Here is a 13,179-nt window from a genome sequence, read left to right on the forward strand (position 1 = left end):
GGCAGGAGAGTTGCTTGAATCCTTGAGGCAGAGGGTGCAGTTAGTCAAGATCATGCCATTGCACTCTACCCTGGGCAACAAGAGCAAAACACCATCTCAAAAAAAAAAAAAAAAAAAGCAAAGGAAAACAATCACAATTTCTGGAAATGAAGAACACGTTTAGAGAAATGCAAAATACACTGGAAAATCTCAGCAATAGAAGTGAGTAAGTAGAAGAAAGAACTTTAGAGTTCGAGGACAAGGCTTTCAAATTAATTCAATCTAACAAAGACAAATAAAAAAGGATTTAAAAAATGAACAAAGCCTCCAAGGAGTTTGGGATTATGTTAAATGACCAAACCTAAGAATAATTGGTGTTTCTGAGGAAGAAGAGAAATATAAAGTTTGGAAAACATATTTGAAAAATAATTGAAGAAAAACTTCCCCAGCCTTGCTAGAGACCTAGTCATTCAAATACAAGAAGCTCAAAGAACACTGATAAATTTATTGCAAAAAGATCATTACCTAAGCACATACTCATCAGGTTATCTAAAGTCAAGATGAAGGAAAGAATCTTAGGATCTATGAGGGAAAAGCATCAGGTAACCTATAAAGGAAAACCTATCAGTTTAACAGCAGATTTCTCAGTAGAAACCCTACAAGGTAGAAAGGACTGGGGCCACATCTTTAGCCTTCTTAAACAAAATAATGATCAGCCAAGAATTTTACAACCAGTGAAACTAAGCTTCATAAATGAAGGAAAGATACCATCTTTTTCAAACAAACAAATGCTGAGAGTTTGCCACTACCAAGCCAGCACTACAAGAACTGCTAAAAGGAGCTCTAAATATTGAAACAAATCCTTGAAAGGCACAAAAATAGAACCTCCTTAAAGCATGAATTTCACAGGACCTATAAAACAAAAACATAATGGAGGAAAAAAAGGTATCCAGGCAACAGATAGCATGATAAATAGAATAGTACCACCCATCTCAATACTAACATTGAATACAAATGGCCTAAATGCTCCACTTAAAATAAACAGAATGGCAGAAGGAATAAGAGTTCACCAACCAAGTATCTGCTGTCTTCAGGAGACTCACCTAACACATTATGACTCACATAAACTTAAGGTAAAGGGGTGGAAAAAGATATTCCATGCAGATGGACTCCAAAAGTGAGCAAGAGTAGCTACTCTTATATCAGACAAAATGAACTTTAAAAGCAACAGCAGTTAAAAAAGATAAAGAGGGATATTATATAATGATAAAGGGACTAGTCCAGTAGGAAAATATCACATTCCTAAATATATATACACCTAACATTGGAGCTCCCAAATTTATAAGACAATTACTACTAAACCTAAGAAATGAGATAGACAGCAACACAATAATACTGGAACACTTTAATACTCCACTAACAGCATTAGACAGGTCATCAAGACAGAAAATCAACAAAGAATGGATTTAAACTAAACCTTAGAACAAATGGACTTAACAGATATTTACAGAACATTCTACCCAACAATTGCAGAATATACATTCTATTCATCTGCATATGTAACATTCACTGAGACAGACCATATGATAGGCCACAAAACAAGTCTCAATAAATTTATGAAGATTGAAATTATATCAAGTACTCTCTCAGACCACAGTGAAATAAAATTGGAAATCAACTCCAAAAGGAACCTTCAAAACTATGCAAATACATGGAAATTAAATAACCTGCTCCTGAATGTTCATCGGGTCAACCATGAAATCAGGATGGAAATTTAAAAATTCTTTGAACTGAACAATAATAGTAACACAACTTACCAAAACCTCTGGGCTACAGCAAAGGTGGTGCTAAGAAGAAAGTTCATAGCTTTAAATGCCTACATGAAAAAAATCTGAGAATACAACTAGATAACCTAAGCTCATACCTCAAGGAACTGGAGAAGCAAGAACAAAGCAAACCCCAACCCAGCAGATGAAAAGAAATGACCAAGATCAGAGCAGAACTAAATGAAATTGAAACAAAAGAAAAACAAACAAAAGATAAATGAAAGAAAAAGTTGGTTCTTTAAAAGGATAAATACAACTGATAGACAATTAGCGAGGTAACCAAGAAAAAAGAAGAGAAGATCCACCCCAGCTCAAACAGGAGACACTACAATCAATACCACAGAAATGCAAAAGATCATTCAAGGCTGCTGTGAACAGCTTTATGCACATAAACTAGAAAACCTAGAGGAGATGGATAAATTCCTGGAAATATACAGCTCTCTTAGATTCAACGAGGAAGAAATAGAAACTCTGAACAGAAAAACAAGCAGCAATATTGAGACAGTAATGAAAAAATTGTCAACAAAGAAAAGTTCAGGACCAGATGGATTCACAGATGAATTCTACCAGACATTCTAAGAAGAATTGGTACCAATCCTATTGACACTATTTCACAAGACAGAGAAAGACAGAAAGAGAGAATACCCCCCTAAATCATGCTATGAAGGCAGTATCACCCTAATACCAAAACTAGGAAAAGTCATAACAAAAAAAGAAAAACAGATCAATATCCCTGTTGAACATACATGCAAAAACCCTTAACAAAACACTAGCTAACCGAATCCAACCACACATCAAAAAGATAATCAGATAATCCACCATGATCAAGAGGGTTTCATACCAGGGATTCAGAGATGGTTTAACATATGTAATTCTATAAATGTGATACACCACATAAACAGAATTAAAAACAAAAATCACATGATTGTCTCAATAGACTCAGAAAAAGTGTTTGACAAAATCCGGCATCCTGCTGTGATTGAAACCTTCAGCAAAATTGGCATAGAAGGGACATACCTTAACGTAGTAAAAGCCATCTATGACAAACCCACAGCCAACACTACACTGAAAGGGAAAAAGTTGAAAGCATTCTCCCTGAGAACTGGAACAAGACAAGGATGCCCATTTTCATCACTTCTGATCAACATAGTACTGGAAGTCCTAGCCAGAGCAATCAGACAAAAGAAAGAAAGAAATACATCCAAATCAGTAAAGAGGAAGTCAAAGTTACTGTTTGCTGATGATATGATCCTATAGCTAGAAAACCCTAATGGTGACCCCAAAAAGCTCCTAGAACTGATCAATGAATTCAGCAGTTTCAGGATACAAAATTAATATACACAAATCAGTAGCTCTGCTATACACCAACAGTGACCAAGCTGAGAAAAAAATCCAGAACTCAACTTTTTAATAATAGCTGCAAAACAAACAAACAAACAAACTTAGGAATATACCTAACCAAGGAGTGAAAGACTGCTACAAGTAAAACTACAAAGAGAAATAGTTGGGACTTAATTAAACTAAAAAGCTTCTGCACAGCAATGGAAACAATCAGTAGAGTAAACAGACAACCCATAGAATGGGAGAAAATCTTCACAATCTATACATCTGACAAAGGATTAATACCCAGAACCTACAAGGAACTCAAACAAATCAGCAAGAAAAAAACAAACAATCCCATGAAAAAGTGGGCTAAGGACATGAATAGACAATTCTCAAAAGAAGATATGCAAATGGCCAAAAAAGTATGAAAAAATGATCAACATCACTAATGATCAGAGAAATGCAAATCAAATCGACAGTGCAATACCACCTTACTCCTGCAAGACTGGCCATGATCAAAAAATTATAAAACAATAGATGTTGCCATGAATGTGGTAAAAAGGGAACATTTTTACACTGCTGGTAGAAATGTAAACTAGTACAACTACTGTGGAAAACAGTGTGGAGATTCTTTAAAGAACTAAAAGTTGAACTCATTTGATCCAGCAATGCCATGACTGGATATCTACCTAGAGGCAAAGAAGTCATTACACCAAAAAGATACTTGCACACGCATGTTTACAGCAGAAAAATTCACAACTGCAAAAATATGAAACCAGCCCAAATGCCCCATCAATCAATGAGTGGATAAACAAATTATGGTATATATGATATATATATCTCATATATATACACACATATATATATACACACACATATATGTATATATTCAGGGAGAGGGTGGGAGTGAGTGACAGATAAATACACCTTGGATACTGTGTACACTGCCTGGGTGATGGGTGCACCCAAATCTCAGAAATCACCACTAGATTACTTATTCATGTAACCAAACACCACCTATTCCCCACAAACCTTTTGAAATAGACAAAAAATAGAACTAGAAAAAAAAATCAGAAACAAGAAGACCACTCCCATTCAATATGGAATTCTAAGACAGTCAAATAAGACAAAAAGAAATAAAAATTCTGAGGTTTGGGAAAATAACTAAAATCTTTTTAATTCACAGATAGAAAAACTCAAAGGAATCCATAGAATTAGTAAGACAATATGGCCAAGTGCTGAAAAAAATTAATATACAGAAAGCTGTATACTTGGAATAAAGAGTTGGAAATAGAATTTAAAAATAAACACCATTTATTATATTAACACAAAATATAAGATGTGTAAAAACATATATAACAAAAATATATAAAGAGTTCATGACAGAAACTTTTCAATATTATTGAGACATTAAAAGACATAAATAAGTTTAAAACTTCGCCACTTTCAAGGAAGACTTGCTATTAAAAGGAAGTGAATATCCCCAAATTGCATACATGCAATTTTAATTTGAATATCATGTAATTTTTTAAAGAAACTTAAGACTCTGATTCTGATATTGATGAAGGAAAAGAAAAGCCCAAGATTAGTTAAGAGATCCCTGAGTTAAAAATAGTGTGAGACTTCCCCAGGAGACAGCAAGACTTTTTTTTTTTAATTTTAAGTTCTAGGGTACATGTGCACAATGTGCAGGTTTGTTACATATGTATACGTGTGCCATGTTGGTGTGCTGCATACATTAACTTATCATTTACAATACATGGTGGGTGGAGGGGGGAGGGATAGTATTAGGACAGTAAGACTTTTTAAAAAGCCATGGCAATGCCAGTGTGGTATTGGTTTGCAAACAAAAAGGATACTGATAGTAGAAATGAGAAAGTAGAAATAGACCCATGTATGTATGGAAATGCTGTGATTGAGAAGGCAGATCAATGGGAAAGTTGGGACTACTCAATATATGATGCTGGTTAAGTGGATCATTCATTTTAAAGAATATGAAACTGGAATCTTATCATACACAATTTCACAAATCAATTTCAGATTAATTAAGTTCTTAAATTTGACAAGGTAGATTACCCAATTTTAGAAGAAAACAAGGAGAGTTTATTTATAGTCATGGGGCTAGGAAAAGATTTCTTCAACAAGGCACAAAAAGTACCAACTAAAAAATACAAATTTGGTAACTTTAACTCATTATAATGAAGAATTACCATTAATTGTAAGAAACCACAACAAGTAAAATACAAGCCATAAATTAGAAAAATACATCAGTCAAACATTAACAAAAGATAAAAAACCCAAATATCCCCTAATATCTTCTAATAAAACTCTTAATGGCTATAAGAATAGACCAACAACCTAACAGAAAAGTGTCAAAAGGCATTTTTTTCCCAGAGGAAAAAGACTAGATGACCAAAGGTATATGGAAGATGTTTTAATCATTAACAATGCAGTAATGCAATTTAGCAGTATAACGGGAGACTGTTTTATATCCACTAGATGGGCAAAACTTAAATATGACAGTGACTGCCATTAACAAGAATGTGAGCTATAGAAACTCTTACTCACTGGTGTTAGGAGAGTAATTGGAAAACACTTTAACCTTGCAATATAAAAGTAATAAGCACACAATACATGCCCCAGCTGTTCCATCGCAAGTTGTCATCTAGAAAAATCTTTTCACACATGTCCTGTGTCTTGACACAGGCACAGTGATTTACATAATGGTATTCACATAATAAAAAATACTGGAACACAAAAGACCATGAACAGAAAATATAACTAATTATTAGTTAATATTAATTATATATTTAATAGTTATATTTTCTGTTCATGGTCATTTGCATTCAAGTATAGTCACATAATGTAGTATTATACACAAGTGAAAGTGATGAAGCTTTGAAAAACATGCGGGGAAAACAGTGACAAAAGGTTACACTGATATCATTCAATGTTATGAGGTTCCAAAACAAAAACAATTAAACTATACTGTTAAGGAATATATTTTGGAAGACAAACAAAACAAAAGAAGTATAAACTCAGTTTTCTGGAGAGTGCTTACCACTTGGGACAGGAAAATGAAATACAAAGAAGTAAAGAAGTATATACAAGTACTTCCAAAATTGTTGACAGTATTCCAATTCATGAATCTGGAAATGGTTTGTTCTTATTTATTTCACTATTATGTTTCATAATTTATATATATGTTACATATAGTTTATATGTGTTAACTATATACAAAGAAAACTTTAAGGCCAGGCACATGGCTCATGCCTGTAATCCTAGCACTTTGGGAGGCCGAGGCAGTTGAATCACCTGAGGTCAGGAGTTTGAGACCAGCCTGGCCAAGATGGTGAAATCCCATCTCTACTAAAAATACAAAAAAAAAAAAGAAAGTTAGCTGGGTGTGGTGGCAGGTGCCTATAATCCCAGCTACTCAGGAGGCTGAGGCAGGAGAATCACTTGAACCCAGGAGGCAGAGGTGGCAGTGAGCTGAGATTACACCACTGCACTCCAACCTGGGAGACAGAGCAAGACTCCATCTCAAAAAAAAAAAAAAAAGAAACTTTAAAAGTTATGTATTACAAATAAGACGAATTATATGACACTAAAACAAAACACAGAAACTATAATGTTCTCACTATCAGTGATAACCATGGTTAATATTTTGGCTTGTTTCATTTTAGGACACACACACACACATTTCCTTTGTCTTATTTTTCCAAATAGAATCACATTGTTTAGACTATTAGGCATTTTCTCTTTTGCCAGTACTATCATGTGAACATTTCTTTCCATTTTAAAATAGTACCTTAAGACATAATATCTAAGGGCTACATTATTTTCTATTATCTGGAATCACCATAACTTAAATTTGTCCAGCATATCTGTTTTGACGTTGCATTCTATTATTCTTGCATTGTTGTGACTGTGATGAACATTCAAACCTAATCCTTGGTACATATAACCTTGACTATTCCCTTAATATAGACTTCTAGAAATGGAATTGCTGAATCAAAGTATACACATTTAGGAGGCCAAATTGAGCCTCATTTTAGACTGCATCCATAAGTATGAGTCACAACTTCCTCTCTCCCACATACTGTGGTTTTCAATACCACAATGCAGATTTTGGGAGGAATAATGAATCTATTAAATGGAGAAATCAGCATTCTGTTTCTTCATGTTTCTTCTTCCTCCTCTCATGTTCCTCTTTCATATGCACAAACTTTTGTATACATATATCATCAAGTATCGGGAGAAAATCAACAAAAATAAAGAAGGAAACTGGCTGGGTATGGTGGTTCACATCTGTAATCCCAACATTTTGGAGGCCAAGGTGGGTGGATCACTTGTGGTCAGAAGTTCGAGACCAGCCTGGTCAACATGGCAAAACTTGGTCTCTACTAAAAATATATACAAAAATTAGCCCAGTGTGGTGGCACATGCCTGTAGTCTCAGCTACTTGGGACGCTGAAGCAGGAGAATCACTTGAACCTGGGAGGCAGAGGTTGCAGTAAGCCAAGATCACACCACTGCACTCCAGCCTTGGCAACAAAGTGAGATTTTGTCTCAAAAAAAAAGAAAGAAAAAAAGGGAAACCAATACCATAGGGGAGGAAAGGATTATTTTGACAAAAGGAGAATTTAAAACAATCATCATCCTCAACATGATCCAGAGAATATTTTATCAATAAATCAAAAATATGCTGCTATGGAAAAAGAACAACCAGAAAGCCAAAAGATGTCTTAGAATTTAAAACTATGCTTCTATAAATAAAATATTTTAAAACCATGATTATGAAAATAAAATTATTCATAAAGGGGCAGAGAATAAAATAGTCCGGGTATTATACCTGGTTAGTGATCTGGAAAATAAGGACACATCAAGGAAAATCTCCCAGAATGAGGAGCAAAAACACAAAGAAATGAAAACTAATGATGTACTGAAAGTGTTTTGGATGTTAAACTACTAAGGTCATATTAATAATAAATAAGCTGTAAGGTAGCATGAGTAATAGGTAGTGGAATATAATATCTAAATATTTGAATAAAAAATAGAGCAAATATATTCATCTTACACATAGTATATCCATATGCACATGTCCAATTGAAGGGTTAAGTTGAGCAATATCACTAAATCTCTATCAAAAGACAGACTTCATTATAGAATTATTTCTCAGCATTGTGGAAATCATATTGGTTCCTAGAAGTCACCAGATGGAATTTTATGTGGGCTGGAAGTGTGGTGAACATGGAGTTCATGCATGCTCTAACACTTCTGCGATTATAGAAGAGCAGGGCTGTTTTGGGTAGGTATACACAAGAGATAGAAAGGTCATTTGGGGAGATGAGTCCGGTTTTCGAACTTCCTGCAGGGTTGACTTTAGATTTACAAGGATTCCACATAGTTTTCATCTCAAAACAACATTCCTTTTTAATGGTTTTAAAATCAAATAGCACAGAGAATTTCATTTGCATGTAAAAATCCTTGTAATGCATTTTTTGTTAATACGCAATTACAGTGTCTGCACATGGATTTTTCTTAAGAACAAGTGCTCCATAAAAGATTTAAATGTTCACTTTTTGGTCCCAAACTCCTAAAATAGAATCCCAAACACCACTGAAACTTGACAGCAATGCCAAGAGGTCAACTAATATCTGTGCTTTTAAACCACAGAGACACGTGATTCAGTGGAAAATGCACCTTGGCCTACTCTCACTCTTAGCAACAAGAAGTTAGGTTGGTAGCACACACCATTTCTGACAAAATGAGGATAACTAAACCACTGACTGAAGTTGTCAACTCCTGAAATGGGGATTAGGTTATGGAGAAAATAAAAATATTAGATGAAGTGACCCTGATAAATATTGACTTTCTGGCAACTTTGGATCTCTTCATGCTAAATAAAAATATGAGGTTTCCTAAGTGACACTTGACCTATGAAGTCATCTTCAATAATGTTATAATACACTGGACAAGAAATGCAAAACAAATGAACCCTCTAACAGAGCCAAATTATTACAACAGCTTTGACTAACTCTCTCCGTATTATGCTTTCCTTTTGCCAATTACCACCCACTTCCTCAGTATGGTTTTCATGGTTTGTAGGAATTTCAAGCTGTCAATGTCATAAACCTACAGAATAATAATGACCACAAACAAAGTGTAAACAAAATACAAACATAATGTAACATCTTAATTTGGGAACTAGAGGTTAAAAATAGCATAAAATACAAACAATAGACAAATTTTCTTGATTGGGTTAGGTTTATTGAATTATATACTGGGAATTCTAATTAGTATATTCCAACTCATTTCTGACTTATTGTAAGCAAAAGTCAAAGGCTAAGGCTCCTCTGCATGTTTTTCCTCCTGTTTTAAACTGGGCTTAGTTCACTTTATCATCACATTCTTCCATAGGAGATGTGAATACAATAATCCTAGGCTCTGCAGAAGTAGATCTCTAAGAAAATAATATAACAAACAATATAAATTTTGATTGTATATATAGAGCACTATGGCTTAGTACAACTGTGGTATATGGAAGAGAGAATGTGAATCAGAAAAACAACGCATAGTCCCTATACTCAAAGGAACTTACCATCCAGTAAAGGAAAAAGATGTGTTCAAAAAAAGTTCCGTGATCTTGGGTGTCAACACAGGTAGAGTGAACAGGAAACCTACAGAATGGGAGAAAAGTTTTGCAATCTACTCATCTGACAAAGGGCTAATTTCCAGAATCTACAAGGAACTCAAACAAATATACAAGAAAAAAAAACAAACAACCCCATCAAAAAGTGGGGAAAGGATATGAACAGACATTTCTCAAAAGAAGACATTCATACAGCCAACAGACACATGAAAAAATGCTCATCATCACTCGCCATCAGAGAAATGCAAATCAAAACCACAATGAGATACCATCTCACACCAGTTAGAATGGCAATCATTAAAAAATCAGGAAACAACAGGTGTTGGAGAGGATGTGGAGAAATAGGAACACTTTTACACTGTTGGTGGGATTGTAAACTAGTTCAACCATTATGGAAAACAGTATGGCAATTCCTCAAAGATCTAGAACTAGATGTACCATATGACCCAGCCATCCCACTACTGGGTATATACCCAAAGGATTATAAATTATTCTACTACAAAGACACATGCACACGTATGTTTATTGCGGCACTATTCACAATAGCAAAGACTTGGAATCAACCCAAATGTCCATCTGTGACAGACTGGATTAAGAAAATGTGGCACATATACACCATGGAATACTATGCAGCCATAAAAAAGGATGAGTTTGTGTCCTTTGTAGGGACATGGATGCAGCTGGAAACCATCATTCTTAGCAAACTATCACAAGAAGAGAAAACCAAACACCGCATGTTCTCACTCATAGGTGGGAACTGAACAATGAGCTCACTTGGACTCGGGAAGGGGAACATCACACAATGGGGCCTGTCATGGGGAGAGGGGAGGGGGGAAGGATTGCATTGGGGAGTTATACCTGATATAAATGATGAATTGATGGGTGCTGATGAGTTGATGGGTGCAGCACACCAACATGGCACATGTATACATATGTAACAAACCTGCACGTTATGCACATGTACCCTAGAACTTAAAGTATAATAAAAAAAAAAAAAAAAATAGAGAGAGGAGGGGGAATGCTAGCTGTATACTGGTCACGGAATATGTTTTAAAGTTCAAATGTGAGTTTGGTATGAACTTTCTACTGTCATGATAGAATATTCTTTCAGGTCTGGAAGGGCAGGTCTCTTTTAAATACTGAGCCATGGTACAGTTGACAGAGAATGCTCTTCTGGGTTAGATTTCAGGAAAGGCAACTATGCAGGAAGTCATGATGTATTGATAATTTATAGTTCCAACCAACTGATGTAATACATAGCTCAAGAAAATGTCATCACTTCATTTACATCAAAAGTTCTGACTTTATCTAATATTCACAAACTAATTGTTAGAATGCATCAAAGAAAAATAATCCAGTACACTTTTCTTTTGATATCATGGAGACTGTGTGGTTAACTGATTGAACTCACCTTTCAATGAATTGCAGTTTTACAGAAACATGATGCTGACTTCATAGCCTTTCTTTCTTTTCCAATTCAATTTATGATTCATTTTATGTTTATGAGAAGGAGTAAACTAGTCCCACATATCAATGGCTTAACAATCATTTCTTTTCTGATAATCAATGAATAAACTGAATAGACAGCTGATAGGACTGGAGGAAAGGATACAAAAATGCAAAATAGAAACAGAATACGGCCTGTGTTCTTTTCTGTTGTATTACCCTGGGCAAGTCACTTCATATGCTAAGAGGGACACCTCTTGAATGTAAGATAGTCAACATTCCTCTGGCACCTCCATATATTAAAGATAAATTAGCACAGGATGGAAGAAAGAGCCTTTTTGTTTTTGTGCCTGTTTTTTAATCTGGAGGGCAGAAAAACCTGTGTCCTAGGTTTGGTTCTGTCTCTAGGTAACTGTATGCTACTAAATATGTCTCTCTCTCTATTTTAGATATGTACCTCTATCTTATTTGTAAAATAGTTGCTGGACTAGATGATCTCTCTAGTACCTCCTAGCTCAAAATTTTATTACTGAAAAAAAAAAAAAAGAGTGCCTCTAGGCTTCTAATTTAAATGCCAGGTTTCCACCTGATGTAAATTCAACTGTCTGGGTTATAAGCCAACTACAAAATAAGGTTTATAATGGAAACAGCTAGTGACCCTTGGCAGCATCAATGCTAACAGTTCCCGCTATAATATTCAGTTACCGCTCATATCCCTGGGCAGCGACTGACGCGTTATGTAACAGTGACTATTGCAGGATTACCCAATCCTTTCACATAACCCTAATTGCACAGTCTGCTTGTGGCTCCTGTAATACCTAGTTCTCTTCAATGACACCCTCCAGGGTAGATGTGGCTGCCACCACCAAACCCAGTTCTTGATGGTTTAAAATAACAGTTATGTGCAACTTGCAAATACCACCCTTTTTAGAGTACATTATTTTTGCTTTTCCTTCTGCTTCTTTCTAACTGGCAATGACTTCCTGCCCAAAGTGACCTAGCACTAGGAAAAATTCTAACAAATAATAAAATACTCCAGTACAGGTACAGTACATACCGTACTCTGACTTACAGCACAGACTGAGTGAGAAGCTTCAACTGGAAAGATCCAGAGGAACGGAAGAGGGAGATGATCCACGTCAAACACAACAAATTCTAAATTAAATAGTATCGGCCCTTTAGTTTTGGCTTTTGCATTTAAACTGTGCTTTCTTTATTAAATATAAATGTGTTAACTCTCAGCAAAAAAGGGCAAATTTAGAAAATAAAGCATTTTTATAACAGAATTAATATGGAAAGTAGGTAAATATCAGATCTGATACATAAAAGAATAGACATTTCAAGATGTACATATCATCTGAAAGGTTAGTGATTAGAAACAATCTAACCACATGTTCCTCAAAATATAATAATCCAAGAATATATTTCTCATAATATAATTTAATTTTTACTGCTTCTAATATGTTTATATTTCCATTTTATTAAGCACAGATAAGGCTGGGCGCCATGGCTCACACCTGTAATCCCAGCACTTTGCAGGGCCAAGGCAGGCAGATCATGAGGTCAAGAGATCGAGACCATCCTGGCCGACATGGTGAAACCCAGTCTCTACTAAAAATAAAAAAAGAAACATTAGCGGGGTGTGGTGGTAGGTGCTTATAGTCCTAGCTACTCGGGAGGCTGAGGCAAGAGGATCGCATGAACCTGGGAGGTGGAGGTTGCAGTGAGCCAAGACTGCACCACTGCACTCCAGCCTGGCAACAGAGCAAGACTCTGTCTCAAAAAACAAACAAACAAACAAAAACAAGCAAAGAAACAAAAAAAGAAAACAGGGATAAATGGAACAACAAAATACAAATCACAATAGTAACAATGTATCAAATAATCTATTTTTTCAATGCATGTTTACATTAACATAACAAAAGTCATATTGTATTTATAAATGTTACA

The sequence above is a fragment of the Piliocolobus tephrosceles genome, chromosome 5 (assembly GCF_002776525.5).
Source record: "Piliocolobus tephrosceles isolate RC106 chromosome 5, ASM277652v3, whole genome shotgun sequence".
Classification (NCBI taxonomy): Eukaryota; Metazoa; Chordata; class Mammalia; order Primates; family Cercopithecidae; genus Piliocolobus; species Piliocolobus tephrosceles.